A 19,785-nucleotide genomic window follows, 5' to 3' on the forward strand; every position below is an offset into this window, starting at 1 on the left:
CCTAAACATGGTTGAATTTTAATCATTCTGACATTTGAATTGCAGGACGATCATTTTTGAGTTTCCTCTACCAGTCACACCTTTTGTGACAGGATAACTCTGTGGAGTGATAGAGGCTTTTGAAGCATCTGAAAGGATACGTTCAGCCTGTGAGAGCATGTTAAACTTCAGAGCGTCTCAACTAAAGTCTCCAAACACCTGGGTGATCCATCAACTGCTGACGGGCTCCCGAGAAATTTGAGCGCGGCCTCTTTAAGGAGTAGCTAAGTCCCTCCTCCGCCCGGGAACCCAGCGGCGCCCTTTCCTAGCGCCCCTGGCGGCGGAGCCACGCCTTCTTTACTGGAAGTCGGCTGGGCGTCTGTGGCTCTACGGGAAATACATTACCCAGAATGCGCCTCGACAGGCCGCAGCGTCACTCAGCCAACCAAAAACCTCATGAAGGGAGCGTTTCCGTCTGAGGCACGAGTCGTAGAGGCGGGACTTCCTGTCGCCGCCTCTTGGCGGCCATTTTAACTGCGCTGGGGCTGTGGCTCCGGAGCGCTGGGCAGGGACTGAGGAGACGGGATTGAGAAGGTCCGAGAAGAGTCGTGGTCCACGCGGCACAGAAGCGGGTCCGCGGCTCGGCGACGCCGCCCGGGGAGCCCCGCGCCGGGCCCGGGACACAGACCCCCGCGCCCGCGGTCCCCTCCTCCCCCTCCGCTCCTGCCCTCAGACCCCGATGGCGGCGGCCGCGCTGAGGGACCCGCCGCAGGTGAACGCGCGTCCTCCGGGCCCGCACCGCCCTCTCCCACCGGACACTAGAGCCCCGAGTGCGGGGCGCCTGCTCGCGTGCCTGCGGCCCGGGCCCCGGGGTCCAGGCCGGGGAGGCGGCCGCGGGTGGGGCCGTGTTTCTGACAGACGGCGTGACGGCGCGGGGAGAGGCCCCCGGGCGGGGGGAAGCCTGGTAAAGGGCGAACTGAGCGCTGAGCACAGAGTCGTTAAACAGCTACCCAGACTTGAGGGCCAGGCGAGGCTACAGGGAGGCCTGAGCCCATCGAACCCCCCCCCCCCAACAGACGCATCACTTTCCCCACATTCCCACGGCTGCAGAAGCGCGTGTGAACCGACACAGCCAAGTAGAGGGTGTCCATTCGGTCACCGGCCCTGACTCCGAGCCACGTGTTCTCTGGATTATTGTCTTTAGTCTGTTAAGTGTACCCCTCCAGTCCTTGGGTCCCACCTTGAGGGGTGGGAAAGGAGTTGGGGAGGCTCTCAGACATGATGCTGGAGAACCCGGTACTTGTAACTTCGCTAAGACCCTCAGAGACAGTACTGTCTGGCAGGTGGCCAAGGCTCCCAAGAGACGAGTGGACATGAGATGGGTGCAGGGTCATAGTAATTGAGGTGCGAACGACGCTCAGGCCGCAGCTGGTGCTCATTTACCACTCCGTACACACCAGGGTTGTGTGAGGACTTTGGTGGGGCTTGTTTTCCATTCAGCGTGGAGGATGAGGTCAGGAGCAGATGTGGTCTTCTGTGAGAGATACTAGGCCCAGGGAGGCCAACAGGGGCTAGACCTGGAATGAGGGATAGGTGGACAGAGGAAGATTGCGCGTGGCAAGGGGACAGCAAGTGAAGCACAGAAGTGGACGAGGGCCGTTGCTGTCTCAGCCACACGTAATTATGTGTGACAAAGTCTGAGGCAAGGAGCAGAGCCAGGCAGGGAAACCTGGATAGAAAGTTGTGAGGCTGTGCTGCTAGTGAAAGCCATGGGATGTCTGGGGTAACACTGGGTCGAGTTTGAATGTGTCCAGCATAATCTGGATGTCATCTGCCATGTTACAGCATAGGCCCATTATGGGCAGCCTTAAGATGGGTGGTGAAATGGGATGGTTTAAGTGGCCGGAGTGCAAGTTACTGAGTGTGAGTTTTTCAAGAAGATCAGAGCAGTTCCTGTTTATCCCTTTGTAGTGGGATTCAGTTCCTACCAATCCTCCCTTGGGAGCCAAGGAACACCTCTCTCGCGATACTACAAAGCTTATGTCCTACATCCCCTGGTGGTTTACTCTCTTCTGGAGTAAAACCTCCATGTGGCCCTGTGTGGTGTGATGTGTCCTTGTCTGCCAGGCTGTGAGTATATGTGATTTAATAAATGTGTCTCATCTGTTCAGTGTCAGGTGTCAGGTATTTGGCTGTCTCCATAACCATAGGGCAGGAATTCTACCCTCAACAGTGGGGTGAAGAGATACTAATTAAGTCATGTATGGGGAGACCAGGGACAAGGGGGTGGCAGCCAAGAGCATGTGGCTGTGGAATCCAGAGGTGTGAGCGCCGTGCATTGTAAAGACTGATGTGTACTTGGAGAGGGAGTTTACCTGATGGTTCCAGGGTCCAGTTTTGAGACTTTGGCCATACCAGCGTAATAGGAGCAGCTGGATCCCCCTATGCCAGGCCCATGGCTTGGATTTACAGTTGAGCCTTGAACAACAAGGGTTAGGGCACCAACCTTGCACACACTTAAAAAATTCACATAAAAATTTACAGTGAGGCCCTGTGTCTGTGGTTCCACATCTGCTGATTCAACCAACCTATACGCAGATCATCTAGTACTGTAATATGTATGTATTGAAAAAAATCCAAGTATACGTGGACCCTTGCAGTTCAAATCTGTGTTGCTCAAAGGTCAACTGTCCATTTGTCCACCTGCCTCTTGTTGCTGATGTCTGGATCCAGCGATTAGTAGGCTCATGAAGACACAATGGCATCAGTAGTGCCAAGGCCTGGTTTCTTAAAACTCTTAGTTAGGGAGCTTGGGAGGAGGGTGGGCATGGGATAGATGTGTAAGGGGAGGGATTGTGACTCAGAAGTGGACTGTTTGTGGTTCATCTGTCACCATCCTGGCAGGGCAGTGTGACCTGTGAGGATGTTGCTGTGTACTCTCTGAAGGAGTGGAGTCTCCTTGATGAGGCTCAGAGACGCCTGCACCATGGCGTGATGCTGGAGAACCTGGCACTTGTAACCTCGCTGGGTGAGGCCCTCACACCCACCCCTGTCCCCAGAGATAGTCTTTGCCCTTCGCCTTTCCCCAGGGCCAGCTGTGTCCGTCTCACGTGGGCATTGCTTCCTTAGTTTGCTGGGTAGGTGCTGTGGCTGGCCGGACTGCCCTCCTGCCTTTGAGCAGGCCCAACACCTGCCTTCCTGCAGACTCCCGGGGTGGGCGCAGGCGCAGGAGCCTTACACTCATCCTAACGAGTCCCACATTACTTGCCCTCTCCCTGGCCAGGTGACTTTCTCTGGATCCAAGGCACCTGTGTGACCCAAGTTTAACTTTCCTTCTCTACCAGACATTTCCTTATGCCTCTCTGTGCCAGGAATTACCAACACTGACATCATTATTACTTACGTGGGTCATGGTCTGTTCTTGTAAGACCCTCCTCCGAAGTTCTCTCTGTAATAGTTTTCTTTCCTGTGAGCTCTCATTGTTCTGGGCTAAACCTAGATGCCGTTTGTCCTTTCTTTCCCTTAATACTTATATCACCCAAGTCCCATATAGTTGCTCATTGTGGGGACAGAGTCGAGAGCCCTTGGTGGGACACAGGAAATAAGCTGTCTTAGTTCATGCTGCTCTAACAAACTACCATGGCTGAATGGTTAAGTAAACATTTATTTCTCACTCTTCTGGAGGCTGGGAAGTTGAAGACCAAGGCACTGGCCTCACCGAAAGAGCCTCCTCTTTGTTTAGGGAAGGAATAGGTATATGGTTTCTACTCCCCAGGAATGGTCTACCTGCCTTTGACAGCATTTCAGGACATGGACACCATTCCATGAGGACATACTACACAAAGTCCTCTCCTGGAGTCTCTGGTGAAGAGTTGGGTCTTGCTTCCCAGAGTGATTCTATCCATAGCCTCCACCCAGTCCTAGTTCTGAACGTGACCCCTCAGCAGAGAAGCCAAGCATAGATTTGAGGGTCCTTTATGGGAAAAATGGTTAATAATCAGGAAGCTGGCTCTCACAGAGAAGCAGCTTGTCCAAAGACCTATGACCTCAACCCCCACAAAGCCCATTAGGGACTTCAGGGTTCCCCTTCCTGCCTTAGCACTTCCAGCCTGGAATGCTCTAATGAGTAACAAGCCTCTTTCTCCTTTAGATCTATGGAGCACAGTAATCTTCAGACTATAGGAACTGTATCCTGAACACTGTAAATTTTTAAACTTTTAAAACAGCTTTATTGAAGAACGATCAGTTGTCATTCATGATAGTCATGTTCTAAGAGTCACTGTGAACACTGAATTAGTGAATCTAGAACCCTGGTCACAACATATTTGTCAGCCAATCAATACATAACTTTGTTTTCCATGTTTGTTTAAAGACGTTCATTTACTATATATTCACTGATTTGTTTAACATTGAAATCGTGGCCGACAGCACTATGAGTCATGCCTGAGCAGTGCTTATAACAAGAATTTTCTAGGCACACCCCTTGTGCTTAGGAACACTAGACCGCATGTAAACGCCAGGTCTGGAGGCTGTCTTGGACCACAGAATCACCAAAAATGCACAAATGGGGCACTCAATAGATCATGGCAAGAACACTTGTTTACGTTGTTGAGAGCTGAGATGAGAAGGCAGAGCGTCACCTTGTCTGTCTCACACACATTTTTGTGTCTCTGCGTGTGTTTGTCAGTGAGTATAAAAGTAAGTGTTGCTTGGAGGGGTTTCCAATTTTGGCAAGTAGGAAAATTTATAGTAGGCGTAAGTAGGTGGAACCCATGAAAAACAAGGTCTGACTAATTGTGTTGCCGTAAATTGTGCGTATTTAAACATACTCAGGCTGAAATTTGTGCCTTTTACCACCCTATGGTATCAACCAAGATTTTGTGAGGACTCTGGGGGAGTCTGGGGTGTTCCTTTCACCTGGGTGGATATGGTCAGGGAAACTCAGTAACCTGACTCACCAGACCTGGGTGGGTCGTCCGTGGGGCTGGGCTCTGCGTGAGGGTTGGGTGGACGGAGGAAGGCTGTAAGCGCTGAGGGCGCAGTAAGTGTAGGACCATGGCTGTGTGAGGTCCACGTGTGGTTCTGTGTAGCTAAGTCTGAGGCGAGGAGTCCAATGAGACCTTCACACAGTGATGGGCCTGCCATTGCTGTTGGAAACCACACCTGTACCACGTCTGTGGTCATACTGGATCCTGTTTGAATTTGTGAAGCATATTCTGGAAGCTGTCTGCCCAGCTGTGTTGTTAAGTTCTAAAATTCTGGCCAGTAGATGTGCTGCCTTGACATCTGGTGAAAAAAGGGTGCCCTCCAGTGCCGGAGTCCAGCTTTCCCTCCATCCTCTCCTTTCACAGGTGATGCCTCCTAGCCTCACAGCCCTTTGTCTCAACAGAGCAGGTGCAGTTCCTGTGTATCCCTTTGGGGTGGGTTTCAGTCCCTACCAACCTGCAGCCAATCACATTCTCCTGGAGGAAGTGGGGCGTCCTGCCCTCCTGATCCCACAGCCCTTGGTTGGTCACTTTACTGGGGTCCACCCTGCACGTGGCCTTTGTGTGGTGTGTCCTCTCCCACGTACTAATACCTGATTAATAAATGGCTGTTGATTGCATCTGGCCAGTGTCAGGTGGTGTCTGGCCACAGACTTAGGGTGGGAATTAAACCCTCACCAGTGGTGGTATGAAGGGGAGACTGAAGTACAAGTAACATGAGAAGGGCAACGAGACACCTGTGTGGGCATGGCTTGTGGCTGTGGGATCTGGAGGCGAGGGCCATGCATTCTATGGTGATGTTTGGTCAGAGAGCATGTCTGGTGGCCTAAGGCGCTGTACTGAGAATTACATGGTGACAGCCATTCCAGGGGAGTTGCCTGTGGATGTGTGGGTCCTACTGGGCTAGTCCCACCGCTCAAATCTCTGCCTGCCTGCCTGCCTACCTCTCGCTGCTGATGGCTTTACCCAGTGATCAGTGGACCCAAGAGGAGAAAGTGGCACCAGTAGTACTGGGGCCTGATTTCTCCTCCGAGTTGAGGAGCTTTGGGGTGGGAAGGAATGGATTGTGGCTCCATCTGTCGTCATCATAGCAGGATGGCGTGACCTTTGAAGATGTAGCTGTGAACTTTTTCTGGAGGAACAGGTTCTCCTTGATGAGGCTCAGAGATGCCTGTACTGTGCTGTGATGCTGGCGAACTTGGCACTTGCCACCTCCCTGGCTAAGAGCCTCAAACCCACCCCTGTTCCCTGAGCTGGTCTCTGCCCTTCCCCTTTCCCAGTGGCAGCTCTGTCCTCACATCAGGACCATGGACACCGCTCCCTTCAGTTCCCTGGGGGAGGTGCTGGGGTTGGTACTGTAAGCTCTGAGCACTGCCCTCTATTCTCCCTGCAGCATCACAGGAAGGTGTCAAACGCAGACCTTTTGCAGTTGTCTTAATGGATCACACCTTATTTGCCCTCGCCCCGGGTAGATAACCTTGTCCAGCTTGTGTACTGCAGGGTCTGCTTCCTCTAGCTGACGTTTCCTCATGCCTGCTTGTGTCAGGAGCTGTCATCACTGAAACGGTCCCTGTTCACGTGGACCATGGTCTGTTCTTGAGGAACGCCTCTGAAATTCTCTATTTTTATTTTATTTTTATTGGAGTACAGTTGATTTACAGTACCATGTTAGTTTGTGGTGTATAGCAAAGTGACTTAGTTATACATATATGAATTCTTTTTCATTATAGATTATTACAAGGTATTGAATATGGTTCCCTGTGCTGTACAGTAGGTCCTTGTTGTTTATGTATAGTAGTCTATCTGGTAATCTCAAACTTCTAATTTATCCCTTCCCACTCACTTTCCCCTTTGGTAACCATAAGCTTGTTTTCTATGTTTGTGAGTCTGTTTTGTAGATAAGTTCATCTGTATTTTTTTTTTTAAGATTCCATGTGTGATACAGTATTTGTGTTTCTCTGACTGACTTTACTTGGTATGATAATCTCTAGGTCCGTCCATGTTACTGCATGTCTTGGCTGTGGTAAATAGTGCTGCTGTGAACACTGGGGTGCGTGTATCTTTTTGGATTACAGCTATTGCCTTTTCTGGATATATGCTCAGGAGTAGGATTGCTGCATTCTGTGCTCGCTCCAACTTCAGTTTTTTAAGGCACCTCCATACTGTTATCCATAGTGGCTGCACCAGTTTTTATTCCCCTCAACAATGTAGGACAGTTCTCTTTACTCCACACCCTCTCCAGCATGTTTTATTTGTAGACTTTTTGATGATGGCCATGCTGACCAGCGTGAAATGATACTGTATTGTAGTTTTGATCTTCATTTCTCTAATAAATAGCAATGTTGAGCATCTTTTCATATGCCTATTGGCCATGTGTATGTCTTCTTTGGGGAAATGTCTATTCAGGATTTCTGCCCATTTTTTGATTGGGTGATTTGTATGTTTTTATTGAGCTGTATGAGCTGTTTGTATATTTAGGAAATAAACCCCTTGTTGGTCACATCATTTGCAAACATTTTTTCCCATTCTGTAAGTTGTCTTCGTTTTCTTTATGGTTTCCTTAGCTGTGCAAAAGCTTGTTAAGTTTAATTAGGTCCCCTTTATTTATTTTTGCTTTTATTTCTTTTGCCTTGGGAGACTGATATAAGAAAATATTGGTATGATTTATCTCAATGTTTTGCTTATGTTTTCTAGGAGTTTTGTGGTATCACGTCTTACATTTAGGTCTTTATAAATCGTTTTGAGTTTAATTTTGCTGCATCATGTATGCACGTGGAGGTGCTCTATCAAACAAATTAGAGCTCCCACATGATGCAGTGTGGTGTGAGGAGGGAGTGTTCTGACCACATTGGTCTACATGAGACTGGCCAGCTGTGCCAGTACCACTTGCTGAAGAGACTAGACTGTCTCTTCTCCGTTGTGTGTTCTTGCCTCCTGTGTTGAGTATGGACTGACTGTAGGTCTGTGGGCTCTCTGTTCTGATCCACTGACCCACACGTCTGTCTTTGTGCTGGCAGGTATCTGTCCCTGCAGTTCTAGTGTAAAAGCCTCTCCCCACCACTCACCCCGCAGTGTGCTGGGGAAACACATGGTGGTGTCCTCCACTTGCTGGAGGGAACAGTGAGCACCTGGGCACTCAGTGCTTCCTCTCTGATGCATCAGGCCGAGGAGCTGGCCCACTTTTGGCTCAGAGGACTTGGCTGGTGACTTGAAAAGATGGCTTACTTTTTCAGTAATACTCTTGGTCTCACGTGAGTCCTGTGATGGAATGTTCCATCCTCCAATTGTGAACCTGAGAACAGCCTGCCCCCTATTGCTCTGGTTTGTGATTCTGAAGGAAGGCCTTGCTGCTTACTCATGGGAATTTTATTCCTTGTATGGGGTGGTTTGAAAATAAGTGGCCTCTGCTAACAAAGGGATGAACGGTTTTTGCTGGGATCCTAAACTTTATGTGCCTCGGAGGGGACAAAGTGATGGCCTTAGTTTGCATTGCTACCCAGAGTCAGTTTGTAGTCTGAGTGCCATGATTTTGTGGGTTCAGAGTCAACCTGTGAAGGGCACACCTATGACAACTTCTTTTGCTTCTTGAGAAACATGAACTTGTACAGTTCACAGGAGAAGTTGCATTGCTCAGTACTAATGTAAATCTGTTCTCCAGGTCCTGCAGAGGGGCCACAGGTCCTGCTGTCCATTAACTCCTTAGAGTAGTATCCCTGGTTGTAAGAGTACAGTAGGAATCATATTTGTGACAAAAACACTAGGTTTAAAGGAAGTGGAGGAAGGAGACTCAGCAGACTGGTTGGAATGTCCCTCTATCAAAATGGCATCCACGTGTTTAGTCACTGGCCATGAAGGATGAGCAGGTGCAGAAATCCTCTGGCCTCCTGGGCCGTGTACCTTGTGAGTGAGGGCCATGGCTGTGAAAAAAAGCCCTTGTGGAATACTGGAGCCCATCTGGGCTTTTCCTCTCACATCTTTGCTGTACACAAAGATGAGCAGGATGAGGAGGCGGCAGACATGTTAACGCAGCCTGCATTTCTCTTAACTCAGGTGGAAACGGCCCCCACGGCTCACCAGCGTTGCTACCAGTGAGGCAAGGCACCTCCACCAGGGCATGAGGAGAGAGATGGGGGATCAACATACTCAACCTGACTTCCAAGGACAGAAGGAATCACAGATTTTTATTTCGAACCATGTTTTAAAGCTTTAAGAAGATATAAATCATGTGAAATAAACTGCACATACTTGAATTTTACAATTTGGTAAGTTTTTTCTTTTAGTTTTTTATACAATTCCATTTACAGTTATGACAAAGGGCGGACTGTATTCCCTGTGTTGTACGCTGCAGCTTTGAGCCTGTCTTACACCCAGTAGTTTGTACCCTCACACCCCAAACCCTACACTTCCCACCCCCTCCTCTCCCTAGAGGTAACCACGACTTTGTTCTCTGTATGTGTGAGTCTGCTTCTTTTTTGTTATCTTCACTATTTTGTACTTTTTAGATTCCACATTACAAGTGATACCGTACACTATTTGCTTTCTCTGTCTCACTTGTTTCACTTAGCATAATGCCAAGTCCATCCATGTAGCTGCAAATGCCATTATCTCATTCTGTTTTATGTCTGAGCAGTATTCCATTGTATAAATATACCAGCACTTATTTATCCAGTCATCTGTCGATGGACGTTTAGGTTGCTTCTATAGCATGGGAATTGTAAATGATGCTGATGTGAACACTGGGGTGCGTGTACCTTTTTGAACTAGTATCTTCATTTCCTTTGGATATATGCACAGGAATGAAATTGCTGGATCATACGGTAAGCCTGTTTTTAGTTTTTTTTTTTAACAAACATCCATTCTGTTTTCCACAGTGGCTGGACCAATATACATTCCCACCAACAGTGTACAAGCGTCCCCTATTCTCCATAGTTTGCGAACATTTGTTATTTGTGCTATTTTGAAGATAGGCATTCTGACAGGTGTGAGGTGATACTGTGTTTTTTCACTTTCATTTGCCAGATGACTGATGTTGAGCATCTTTTCATGTGCCTACTGAAAATCAGCATTTCCTCTTTGGAAAATTGTTCAGCTTTTCTGCCCATTTTTAAATTGATTTGTTTCTTTGATGTTGAATTGTATGCATTGTTTATATATATTAGATATTAATCCATCATCAATCATATCATGTCCAAATATTTCCTCCGTTTCAGGACACTGTCTTCTCATTTTGTCAACGGTTTCCTTTCTTCAGAAAAAGCTTTTAAGTTTAAATTATGTTGCATTTTATTTTTGCCTTTATTTCCTTCATTTTAGGAGACGGATCCAAAAAAATAACTGCTGTGATTTATGTCAAAGTGTGTTTTGCCTGTGTTTTCCTCTAGTGTTTTATAGTATCTGGTCTTACATTTAGGTTGTACTCCATCTTGTTTACTTTTGTGTATGGTGTCTGAGAATGTTCTGATTGCATTCTTTTACATGTAACTGCCCGGTTTTCCCAGCACCACTTATTGAGAGAGACTGTCTTTTGTTCATCGTATGTTCTTGACCCTGTGTCGTAGATTCAACTGACCCCAAGTGTGTGGGTTTATTTCTGGGCTCTCTGTTCGGTTCTGTTGATCTATGTGTCTGTTTTCAGGCTGACATCATACTTTCTGATTACTCTAGTTCTTCAGTATAGTCTGATGTCAGGGAGTGATTCCTCCAGCTCCATTCTTTAGATTGTTATGGCTGTTTGGGGTCATTTTTTGTTCCATTTCTGTGAAAAATGCCATTGGTAATTTGACAGGGGTTGCACTGAAATCTGTAGATTGCCTTGGGTAGTGTGGTCGTTTTAACAATACTGAATCTTGCAGTCCAAGGACACGGTATGTCTTTCCACCTGTCTGTGTCATCTTCAGTTTCTGTCATCGGTGTCTTAATAGTTTTCCAAGGACAGGCCTTTTACCTCCTGAGATAGATTGATTGCTCAGTATTTTATTATTTTTGATATGGTAATTGGACTCGTCTCCTTAATTTTCCTTTCTGACTGTTCACTGTTACTATACAGAAATGAAACAAATTTCTACATGTTAATTTTGGATCCTGCAGCGGTACCTAATTCATTGATGAGCTCAATGGATTTTTCTGGGGGCGTCTTCAAGATTTTCTATGTATAGTATCATGTCATCTGCAAACAGTGACAGTTTTACTTCTTCCTTTCCAATTTGGATTATTTTTCTTTCTTTCGCTTTTCTGATTGCTGTGGCTAGGACTTCCAAAATTATGTTGACTGCAAGTGGTGAGAAAGAAGTAAAGCATCTGAAAGACAAATATATGATACCACATATGTGGAGTAAAAAAAAAAATGATACAAATGAACTTACAAAGCAGAAACAGACTCACAGACACAGAAAACAAATTATGGTTACCAAAGGGGAAGGCTCAGGGAGAGAGAAATTAGAAGCTGGGGATTAACATACACACTACGATGTGGAAAACAGATAAACAACAAGGACCTGCTGTATAGCATGGGGAACTATACTGAGTATCTTCTCATAACCTATAATGGGAGAGAATCTGAAAAAGAATATATATGTCTCTGAATCCCTTTGCTGTACACCTGAAACTGACACAACCATGGTGGGGACTTTAAAACCCCACTCCCAGAGAAAGAAGTAAGGAGACACTGGCCGCACAGGACACATCCCACTAGATGGACTTTACTGATTGATGGAGACAGCATTCCATCCGACACCAGCAGAGGACACATGCCTTTCAAGTGCACGTGGAGCACTCTCCAGGACAGGTCACATGCTAAGCCACGAAACAGGCCTCAGTAATAAGAAAACTGAAATCATATTAAGCACCTTCAAATCACAACGCTATGTAATTTGAAATCAAATACATGAAAAAAATCTACAAAAAATAGAAACACATGTAGGCTAAACAATATGCTGTTAAACAACCAATGGGTCACTGAAGAAATCAAAGGAAACCTGAAACAAATACAGAGAGGTAATAGAAAGGAAAATCTGATGACCCCAAACCTACGGGCCACAGCAAAAGCACTTCTAAGAAGGAAGTTGATTTCGATACAAGCTTAGCTCAGGAAACAAGAACTCAAACCACCGAACCTAATGCCTAAGCGAACTACACAAAGAAGAACCAACAAAACGAAAGTTAGTAGAAGGAAAGAAATCAAAGATCAGAGCAGAAACAAAACAGTCTTAAAAAAAAAAAATAGGAAAGATCAATGGAAGCAAAGGCTGGGTCTTGGAAAAGACAGTTGATAAACCTTTTAGCCAGACTCTTGAAGAACAAATATGAAAGAATCCAAAACAAAATCAGCAGCTGCATTTCTAGGTCTCTTAACATGTAGGGTCCACTTACCTTTTAAAATTTGTATTATCTGTTTTTTATAATTTTCTGTCATTTGTTCATCACAATTTGGCACACTCTAGATGTGGCCTTTTGAGTCTCTCATGCTGTTTCACTGTTCACCCTTCCCCCTGTTTCCTGTACATTAGGTGTTGATGTGATGAGTGGTGAGGTTTGATCCCTGCAGACAGATGAGTGATTGTGACTGGGAAGTAAAAACAAAAATTTCTCCCAACCTAGAAACCCTCTTCACAAAGGTAGAGACAAAACCAATCTTATTCTTAAATAAACATGAAACCAAAATAGATGTGCATCAAAGGCAGTCCACTAGGAAGTAGCAAGGAGAGAAAAAAATCTCACAAATAGCTAAGCAGTACAACCCACTGGACATGCATATTCAAGATAAACAATAACGGGCCTTCAAGTAAGAGGAGCCGACAGCACTGTTTGAGGTGAGTATCTGTGTCAGCTTACTGGCTTTATCCATAGGAAAAACAAACTTCTCACCTCTCTATTGGAGACAGTTTTCATGTTGGAGCAAGGTGTCCACTACGATGAGACTCCTGTCCTCCCACAGGAACTGACAAGCGAGCTGTCTCCCTTGATGTCTGCAGTTTGAAAGGATGGCTGCAAGGTTCTTGAGAAAGAAATCTTCGAATCCTAAAACTGGAAGGAAAAAAAAGCCAGCTGAAAAAAGGCTTGTGTAGTCTCCAAAGACATGAATTTTAAAGAGATGTGACAGTTAGAAATGTTCTAAAGTAAATGCTCTGAGGGAGAAGGAAATCTCCCCATTTTCAACAGGGAGAATTAAAATCTCTCAATTTTAAAATGTGTATCTGTCAAATAAAATAGTTTGTATGTGACACACCTAGAAACACAGGGAGTGTGACTGTCTTGCCACCACACCATGACAGCCTGGAAACAAACATTTCAGGCCTTGGATATGAGCTGCACACACACTGGGGACCCTGTGCGGCAGGTCTGTGACACTGACATTTATCAGCACAACCTGGGGCACCTCACATACCCCCGAGGATGCAGTGACAAATCTGGGAGGCCATTATCCTGTCACTGACAAGTGCAGGATTTATAAGGGGGCCAGACCTCATCTAGCCCATGTAGGGAAAGGCAGTCAAGGTCAGTTCCCTAGGAGAGCACCAGAACTTTCTTAGGGATTAGCAGTTTCATTCATTGGTTTGCTTTGTACCTAGAGGGGTGGGAAGGAGCAGTCAGGGCTAGAGTCATTGGCTGGAGAGGGTGAGAGGAAGGGCCAGGGAGACAGGGACGGTTGAGGGTCACATCAGACATTCTTGGTCTTTAGCATGTCTTCCAGTGTCCACAATAGTGACATAATTCCTAGGTGACAGCTGAGTGCTGGGGCACTGACTGGAGGAGACTCCCTGGGGCAGTATTAGGAGGAAGACCAACAACCCTTGGGTGACTCACGTGTGGCAGCAAGGGCCAGTCATGTGTCCAGGGTGACACCAGGGAAGACATTGCATGCCCGAGAGGGAGGGGAGCATGGAGGCCCTGGGCCAGGGGTGGGGTTGGTTATGTGATGGCTCAGTGCTCAGTGGATGGTCTCACTGGAATGGAGTCCAGTGGAGTCCAGGGTCTGGCTGGCTATTTCTGTCAGGAGAGGATGTGAGGGAAGTAGGTAAGCTGACCCAGAGTAGAGTGTAGGGATAATCTTCCCCAATTCAGATGTCTGGTGGCTGTGTGCCCTTGTGGAAGTCACTCACCCTCTCTGAGCTGCAGATCCCTCTGTTGAGAAGTGGAAATAAATAGCTCCTCTGCTGGATACTTCTGGGGTTGTTAAATGACGTAATTCTCAGGAGACCGCCTCATTAACTGCCTGTGAAAAGATGGGTGGGGCTGTTATGGGCAGAATTGTGTCCCCCAAATTCATACACTGAAGTACTAAACCCCCAATACCTCAGAATGGGACTGAATATGGAGATAGGGTCTTTAAAGTGGTCAAATGGGGTCATCAGGGTGGTTGCTATTCCAGTGTGACCAGTGTCCTTATACACAGAGGAAAACAGGACACAGACGCACACACAGGGAAGACCACATGAAGACACAGGAAGGGGACAGCCACTTACAACTGTAGCCTCAGAAGAAGCCACTGTTAGGTTAACCCCTTGATCTCAGGCTTCCACCCCCTGGAATTGTGCAGAGATAACTTTCTGTTTAAAGCACCCGGACTGTGGTGCCCTGGTCTGGCAACCTTAGCAAACTAACTGAGGGACCACCAGCATCCGGGAGGAGGTCTGCAGGGCACCAGTGGGGAGGGTAAGGAGGAGCCTGAGGGAAGCAGAAGGGACTTTTTGTGGGGAACCAGGCTGGAGGGGAGGAGGATGCAGCGGGCGAGCCTGGTGTGGATTTCTGCATCCCTGCCTCTCCTGGGGTCACAGCAAGATACACACCCTCCAGCCCACACATACTCAGTCCCCCAGTGCAAAACGGGGCTAAGATGGAGCCGGCTCAGGGGCTCCTGGGGGATGTGTAGGGTGGGGCCCAGAGGGAGGCCGCAGGGCAGCAGCTGTTAGGGTCCTGATACCTGCAGGGTGCTGCAGTGCCCCGGGGAGCCTGCGATGACCTCCGAGGGTTTCGTGGGCTGCAGGGCTCCAGTGCCAACAGGGGGCTCTTCCCAGAACAGCTCTGACCCCTACTTGGGGTCCTACTCAGAGGCTGCAGCTAAGTCTTCATCCAGTGGGGAGCTGCCCAGGTCAGCTGTCTCCCCAGGAGGCACCCTGAGACACTTCTGCTGTGGGGTTTGGGTCTCTACTCCGCCTTTTCCCAGCAGCAGGACTGTCTGCTTGTGCCGGAGCCTCTTGTGTCCCCATCTGTGGGGTGGGGGTGCTCACAGCCCTTTCTTGGAGGCCCTGGGGAGAGGGTCGGCAGGCGGGCTGTGAGCAGCTCTGGGCACTCTGCCCAGTATAAGTGAGCTGTGCCTCGAGGACTATTTTCCAGGTCCAGGGAGAGGGAAATGGGGCTTCTAACCCTGACCCACAACTTCCACGTGGACAAAGCACTAAGGAGCAGCTGGGGTGGCAGAGCCCACAGACTCTGGAATGGATGCATGCAGGTTTTCAGCCTGACCAGGGGTGCTGATGGCTGGGTCTGTGTTTGTAGGTGGTACACTGTCAGTCTGGGGCTTGAGGCCTGAAGTGTACATGCATCTGCATGTACCATCACCTAAATCTACCAGGAATAATCTTGTGCTTCTTATACAGACTCATTAGAATCTGAATTCTTGCATCTATCTTTATAAATGACGTAGTTTCAGCAAAGATGATTTAGACCTTCAGTGGCCATGCTCGGGATCATTCTGTTTGAAAAAAAAAAAAAAGTTCATCTGAGAGGTACTTTAAGTTCTGATAAGCCCAATGGGCAGTTTTTTGTTTTTTTGCTATGCAGAGGTCTCTGAAGAAAATTTGGAATTAAAAATTATTTCACTAAAAGATTCTTTGACCAAAAAACTATGAGAACTCATCAATGAATTTAGTAAAGTTGCAGGATACAAAATTAATATACCGAGACATGTTACATTTCTGTACACTCACAACAAAATTATTACAAAGAGAAATTAAGACAGTAGTCCCATTTGCAGTTGCATCAGAAAGGGAATAAAATACATAGGAATAAATCTAACCAAGGAGGTAAAAGACCTACATTTGGAAAACTACAGGACATTGGTGAAAGAAACTGAAGATGACACAGACAGATGGGAAGATACACTATGTTCATAGACTGAAAGAATTAATATTATTAAAGTGATCACACTCTCCAAGGCAGTCTACAGATTCAATGCAATCCCAATCATAATACTAATGACATTTTTCACAGAACTAGAGCAAATAATTATAAAATTTGCACGGAAACACAAAAGACTCCAAATAGCCAAAACAATCCTGAGAAATAAGAACAAACCTGGAATTATCACATGCCCTGATTTTAAACTATACTGCAAAGCTACAGGAATCAAAATAGCACAGTACTGGCACAAAAACAGACACCTAGGTCAATGGAACAGAGATCCCAGAAATTACCTCACAAGTATGTGGTCAATTAATCTACAACAAAGGAGAAAAGAAGAAACAATGCACAAAAGACAATCTCTAAAATAAATGGTGTTGGGAAAAATGGACAGCTAAATGCAAAAGAATCAAACTATGTAAGTTTCTCATACCACTTACAAAAAATAAACTCAAAATAGTTTAAAGAATTAAATTTAAGACCTGAAACCATAAGACTCCTAGAAGAAAACATAGGCGGTATGCTCTCTGACATCAGTCTTAACATTTTTTTGGATATGTCTCCAAGGGAAACAAAAACAAAAATGAAGCAATGGGACTGCATCAAACTAAAAAGCTTTTGCACAGTGGAGAACACTACCAACAAAATGAAAAGGCAGCCTACTGAATGAGAGAAGATATTGTAAATGATACATCTGATAAGGGGTTAATATCTAAAATATACAAAGAACACGTACAATTCAACATAACAACAACCAACCTGATGAAAAAATGGGCAGAGGGCCTGTCAAAAACAACAAATAACAAGTGTTGGTGAGAATATGGAGAAAAGGGAACCCTCGTGCACTGTGGTGGGAATGTAAATTGGTGCAGCCACTATGGAAAATATTATGGAGATTCCTCAAAAAATTAAAAATAGAAATAACATAAGATCCAGTAATTCCACTTCTGGGTATTTTTTTGGAAAAAAAAACTAATTTGAAAAGAGAGAGAACTTCCCATATTCCAAGGGTAATGGCTCATCAAAACAAAACAGGAAATGAAATGTTGAGAACAGAAGCCGCTAACCCAAACAAAATGGGAAGCAAAATCCCAGAAGACAGAAGCCAGCAACAGAGGATACCCAAATAAAACTAGAACTTCTACGAAGATAGGTGGCTTAGGTACAGGAGGACTCACCAGCAAGCACGACCTGGGATCACCAAGGAGATGGTAAAGCACAATGGTCTCTCGTAGGCACCTTACTCAAATCCATGGTGGTGGTAAAGTTTGCAGATCATGCTGTATCCCACTTCTGACAGATGTAACGCCAACCAAAAAATAAGGCAGGAGGCTATAAGTAAAAAGAGAGTTTATCCAGGGTCTTAGGACTGCAATTCAGGAGGCATAAATTCAGGTGACCCCACAAGTGTTCCAGGGAAAGAGTCAGGGGTTTACAAAGACAAGAAGCCATGAAGTTGCTGAAGTTGCCTGGCAAGAATTGTGATCGACTGATGCAACAAATACTTAGGAAGTATTTGTCCTTAAGGAATCAGGACTTATTTTAGGGTAGGGGTCCAATAAGTAGATAGTCTGTCACAAGTTATTTTAGGGTAAGGGTCTGATATGTATCTTGAGTTTCTTGCAGAAATTCTAGATGACTTCATTAGGACAATAGGTGGTCAAAAGATCAGATTCCATCTAGGCTGAGAGGTGCATTAAGCCACACTTCCTTAGTAGCTTCCTGGCTCAAATTTAGAGTGTTCTTAGGAACATCGACTTCATTTTGATTTTCCTTTCACAATAATCACACCCATTGCCCGAAAAATTTAGGAAGAACTATGTGTGACAAGTGGAGCAATCAAATTCTCCTGACTCTGTGTGTGTGCGTGCGCGTGTGCGCGCGTTTTCAGGGCTTATTTCTTACTTTTCGGCTAGACCTACTTTGATGGTTTTAAAATAAGAATGAGATGGAAGTTTCAGAAACTAAGAGACCTACCAAAGGATTATTCTGCTGCCTCTTTGCTCTGCCCAAACCATATTTAAAATTATTCATAGATTATCCCTGATTTCAGTTCTGGGCAGCCATGCAAGTACGCTGCTCAGTTCTCCCTTCAGGATGGATTTTGTTCTCAAAGTGCAGCTGGCCAACAGCCCCTCATTGTGCTGCCTTGGGAGCCTCCACACATCCCAGAAGCCACACTCTCGGCAGGCGGCTCTCAGCCAGTGACTAAGCATGGAACACGTAATAGAGCTAGGCAACTAGTTACTGTTTATCTTCAAAACATGTAATGGGTTGTATCTGCTTTGCAACATAGAGCAGAGTTTTTTTCAGCCTTTGCAATGTCTTAGCATGTGGCCTGTGATACATACCAAATTCTGGTTTAATGCTTACTCAGTTAAAAAAGTGTTTTCTGTCACTACTACCTTTGAGGAGAGGATTTCTGAGTCCAGAGATTTTATTTTCATTTACCAGTCACCGTCACATACTGGTCTGCTGGGACCAAACTTAAATCACCCATCTCATCAATATCTGGTGTACAGGGTTATGGGGGAAGGGTCATCAGGTAAACAGTATCAGAGACTCAATAAGCCACTTCTAGAATCTGCCAAATTCTGATGAACAAATAAGAATACAAATGATGAGACTTGAATATTAAGAGACTTAATGAGACACAGCTACTGAAAACCATAAGAATACATTTTGAATCTTGACTGCTATCAATTTGCCTTAAAGAAACATGCTTTTGAGACAATTACAATAACTGAGCATTCACAACATACTTCCATCTTTAAATGTTTTCAGTGATAGTTATTGGGGTTATGAAGGAACACTCAATTTCTAAAAATGCATTCTGAGGCAGTTATGCTTAAATGTTATGTCTGGGATTAAAAGTAAAGTAACCCACTAGTGTACATGAAGGTGGATGAAACAAGAACGGCCATGAAATGCCAGTAATGATGGTAGATTAGGAAAGGGTTCATCCAGGTTCGTAACACAGTCTTTTCAATTTCTGTGGCTACTGGAAATAGCCATAAGAGATAAGTCACTGTATCAGTAATTTTATGTTGTGAAGGATGAGTCAAAATGAGTAGTAGTAAAGTTTTGGTTTCAAATGGAAGCATGTGTCAAACCACTAAAATGTACATTTGAAATATGTGCAGTTCACATTATGCAATTTTACGACAACTGAACTGTTTAAAAATATGTAAAAACTTCTGACTTCCTAATCATTTCACTATATTTTTTTCCTATGTTCTCAGTGGCACATTTTCCCACCATCATTAAGGTGGAATATATATTAGTGTGCTACTAGCAACTTTCAAACTCTGTGTTCAGTGATGTCACATTGGAAGTTTTGAATTGACCACAGTGGGAATACTTACACGGGGAAAACTGCGAACAGTACAAATCTTGGCTTGACGATTTTATTGTTTAATAAAATCTACACTTATGAAAGTGATGGAGTATATGTCAGTAATACAGATTAAACTTAAAAGTGTATTCTGTATGTAGCCACTGCGTGCAGAAGAACTTAGGAAACAGCATTTCAGTATTCAGTAATAATTATTTCTTACAGCAGGAGTCACATATCTAAAGAATGGAATTTCAAATAAGTCTTCTTTGTTTCATTATCTTATTTGTTAATAAAGAGAGAAACAATCAATTCATTTTAAAAAATGGACAAAAAGCAGGGGAGGGTATCGCTCAGTGGTAGAGTGCA

At 45.4% G+C, this 19,785-nt stretch overlaps 2 long non-coding RNA genes across 2 annotated transcripts; one reads left to right on the forward strand and one right to left on the reverse strand.

Annotated features, from left to right (window-relative positions):
• Window positions 1–486: 486 nt before the first annotated feature.
• Window positions 487–9,222, forward strand: LOC140698002 (uncharacterized). The gene is made up of 2 exons (XR_012075350.1): window positions 487–751; window positions 9,015–9,222. It is a non-coding gene; the product is annotated as an uncharacterized lncRNA (long non-coding RNA).
• On the reverse strand, window positions 9,125–18,262 carry LOC107035003 (uncharacterized). Its single transcript, XR_012075351.1, has 6 exons — window positions 17,261–18,262; window positions 14,884–15,654; window positions 14,063–14,175; window positions 12,828–12,986; window positions 12,333–12,501; window positions 9,125–11,261 (listed from the first exon to the last, which is right to left on the reverse strand). It is a non-coding gene; the product is annotated as an uncharacterized lncRNA (long non-coding RNA).
• Between the last annotated feature and the right edge of the window lie 1,523 nt (window positions 18,263–19,785).

Source organism: Vicugna pacos, chromosome 9 (genome assembly GCF_048564905.1).
Source record: "Vicugna pacos chromosome 9, VicPac4, whole genome shotgun sequence".
Lineage (NCBI taxonomy): Eukaryota > Metazoa > Chordata > Mammalia > Artiodactyla > Camelidae > Vicugna > Vicugna pacos.